The sequence below is a fragment of the Vulpes lagopus genome, chromosome 7 (assembly GCF_018345385.1).
Source record: "Vulpes lagopus strain Blue_001 chromosome 7, ASM1834538v1, whole genome shotgun sequence".
Lineage (NCBI taxonomy): Eukaryota > Metazoa > Chordata > Mammalia > Carnivora > Canidae > Vulpes > Vulpes lagopus.
Window position 1 is genome coordinate 13016061 of NC_054830.1, and position 3986 is coordinate 13020046.

The following is a 3986-nucleotide window of genomic DNA, read 5'->3' on the forward strand; positions in this document are numbered from 1 at the left end:
TCCTGCTCCAGGAAATTTCCTTCACATCGCCAGAGAGGAAGGGAAGATGGATGGGTGGGGAAGACAGAATATCCCTAATGTTCCCCAGCTCGCCCCTACCCCCACTGAGCCTGTGCAAGGTGGCACCAAGGGGAGAAAAAGCCAGCCGTGGACACCCCAAGCTCCATGGTCATCTGAGCTGGTGGAAGGGATGAGGACTAGAGGAACCCAGAGGGAGATGTCAGATTCTTCCTAAGGAGAGGGCATTATGAATGGGGCTCTGGAGTATGAATAAGAGTTTGCAGGATGGGGCTGGGCATCCCAGACAAAGGAGTCGTGAGTTCTGAGAGAAATCTATTAGTCAATCCACAAACACTGCTTGACTACCTACTGTATGCCAGGCACCTGGGACATGCCTATGAGCAGGACAAAGCTCTTGGAAACCATAAGGCCTGGGTTTAGAGCCTGCTTGGCCACCAGTAGCTTTGTGACTTGGAGCCAGTGACCTAACCTCCCTGGCTTCAGTTTCCTTATCTGCAACCCACCTCACTGGGGGGCTGTAACGAGGTTGCACACTTTGAAGAGCACCTGATGCAGAAGGAGCACCCCCACAGTTCTGGCAGCTTTTACCTGTTGGGAGCTAGGCTGGAGGGTGAGGATCGCAGGCAAGGCCTGAGTGGGGCCCAGGACCGGTGAGGTAACCAGCATACTCTGCTAGGGTGGAGGTCTGAGCTCGGTGGACAGTCCTGGGTCCCGACAGATGCATGAGGACCCTGAGCCCAGGCAGATCCCGAGGACCCAACCTGCGCCAGGTGGAGCTGGGGAAGCAGGAAGCAGGATTTGGCCTTCACTCTAATCCTCCCACTCTGTCCTCCAAAGACAGAAGGGGACCAGGAGAGAGGGTCTGACTGTGCCTCAGTTTCTTCATCTGCGAAATGGGGGGGAATGCTCTAGCTGGGAGACATCCGGAGAGCATCCGCAGTGCCGTGCACCATCAACATTGCCTGCCTGAACAAATCAGGGCGGTTCAGGCAGCGCCCCCACTTTCCTGCCTGGAAGAGGTACCGCGCAAGGCCTCTGGAGCCAGCTGGACGCCGCAGCTCCTCAGCTGTGGTTCCCTCAGCTCGGGCCCCACAAGGAGCCCGAGTGTCTGATCTGGTGACAGGGTGCCCTCCATCCTAAGTCTGCACCCGTGCACACGTACACACACCCCCAGGGACTTCTGTGCCTCCACAATGGTCCCTCGTACCCGTCCTTTGTGGCTGAGTGCCTGGGGTGCCGTCTCTCTGCCGAGAGCCACTGCCCAACAGGACAGTCACTTGCTGCCACATCCTAGTGCGTTTAATTTTGTTTTCCCGGGGTCACAGGTGAGGTTAGATACATTGTAAAACATTGTAAAATACAGAAGGCATTTCCTGGGTGTGGCCTTCTAATTGCCTCTGGAGGATGAGTCCCAGCAGAGAGGGCACTTGTTTAACTGGCCAACCCTGGGGTGGGCAGGTTGTCATGTAGTGGCTTCTGGTGCCCTGGTCTCCTATGCCTGGGAGGCTCCCAAACCCCAGTTTGGGGCACGAAATGATTAGGTCACTTGCCCCCAGGTTTTCTTTTTTTTAATTGAGATAAAATTCAATTAAAATAACAGGAAATGAATCATTTAAAATGGACAATTTATTCCTTGCTATGGCTGAGCAATATTCTACTTTAGGCATTGTTAACCTTAGAAAGAAAACAGGGGATGCCTGGGTGGCTCAGCAATTCAGCAGACGCCTTTGGCCCAGGGTGTGATCCTGGGGTCCCGGAATCGAGTCCCACATCGGGCTCCCCACGGGGAGCCTGCTTCTCCCTCTGCCTGTGTCTCTGTCTCTCTCTTTCTGTGTCTCCCACGAATAAATAAATAAAATATTTTTTAAAATGCTCTTAAATAATAGCCTGCAAGTTTGCTATTAGGACAAGAAGCCAGAGTCAGTTAACACCTCCTATGAAAGAAAAGACTTTGGTGAATTCTGACCCTTCTAAGCCTCCAGAGAAAGCAAGTGAAAAATTATTTGTCACCGGATCATAACGAAACCTTTTCTCAAAGTCCACATTCAAAAGAAGAGGTTTTCCCCCCTTTTTGCAAGGGCTTCAGAAACGTGGCTGAGGGCATTGTCCTTCCATGAAATGAAGAATAAACAACCGTGAGGAAAAGCTTACAGGCTTGCTCCAGACATCTTGGGAAAGCTGCCTCGTCAGACGTCATCTGCTTCAGTTTGGGGAAATCTTTACTTACGTGTCACCAGATGGTATGCAGACCCAGCCAGGGTTTGGTGCTTTCTTTAGATGTGTCACGTGAACCCAAGAGTCTGTCCTCTGGAGTTTGGTGGCAGGAGGGTGCTGAGCAGTGTCTGAGAAGGGCCTTTCCAGTGAGGTTGAAGAGAGCCTTTCTGAAGGTGTCCTTTCCAATAGATGAAATCACAAAATCACCAGCATGCAAGGCATGATGCTTAACATCATTGTCCCCCCACCTTCTTGGGGAGTGCTCTGCAAAAGAATTGCTCTGCTAAGCATTTTTTTTAAGACAGAGGTGGGGGCAGAGAGAGAGGGAGAGAGAATCTTATGCAGGTTCCTTGCTCAGTGTGGAGCACCCCCTCCACCCCTGCCTCCCCAAGCACTGGGCTTGATCTCCTGACCCTGGGATGGTGACCCGAGCCAGACACTTAACCTACTGGACCACATCCAGGCACCCTTAGTGTGGTGATTTTTTCATCAAAGCAATTAGGTCTTTACAATATTGAAGCTTATCCCCTTTATCAACTTTAGGTCAAAAGATGCAGGAGTCAAGTGCATGGGACATCCTGTGACTATCTCAAGGGGTGAGAATCTAGGAGTTTCAAAGGGAGTGCACCTGAGATTTCAAGACGGGTGGCAATGCTTTCGGCCAGGGCCCTACAAATTCTGTGTCTTAAATGGAGTCTTTTGTTTTAAATTTATAATTTATTTTTAGTTTTTTAAAGATTTTTATTTTATTTACTTATTCATGAGAGACACAGAGAGAGAGACACACACAGGCAGAGGGAGAAGCAGGCCCCATGCAGGGAGCCTGATGTGGGTCTCCAGGATTATGCCCTGGGCCCAAGGCAGGTGCCAAACCACTGAACCACCCAGGGATCCCCTGCCTTTTTTAAAGTGAGCTGTATGGCCAATGTGGGGCTTGAACTCACAGAGATCAAGAGTCACATGCTCTACTGAATGAGCCAGCCAGGGGCCCCTTAGGTTGAGCCTTAATGATGATGTCAGTGTGCTCCACTAACCCTGAGAATTGAGGATGGTATGCACCGTGAAAGTAAAACAGCCAAACAGCAGACTTGTCGAAGTTTGGGGACAAACTTTACCATGACTGGTAAAGTGGGTTCCCCCATCACTATGAGGTTCCAGAGGAGTTCCACATAGAATCTTTTACTTTTTCTTTTCTCTTTTTCTTTCCTTTGTGTGTGTGTGAGAGAGATAATCTTTTTCTTTTCTTTTCTTTTTTTAAAGATTTTATTTATTTACTCATGAGAGACACACACACACACACACACACACACACACACACACACAGAGGCAGAGACACAGGCAGAGGGAGAAGCAGGCTCCATGCAGGGAGCCCGAAGTGGGACTCGATCCCCGGTCTCCATGATCACACCCCGGCTGAAGGCGGCGCTAAACTACTGGGCCACTGGGGCTGCTCTTGTTTATTTATTTATTTTTAATTTTTTTTTTTTATTTTTTTTTTTTTATTTATGATAGTCACAGAGAGAGAGAGAGAGGCAGAGACACAGGCGGAGGGAGAAGCAGGCTCCATGCACTGGGAGCCTGATGTGGGATTCGATCCCGGGTCTCCAGGATTGCGCCCTGGGCCAAAGGCAGGCGCCAAACCGCTGCGCCACCCAGGGATCCCCTATTTATTTATTTTTAAAGATTTATTTATTTAATTTTTTTTTTTTTTTTTATGATAGTCACACAGAGAGAGAGAGAGGCAGAGACAC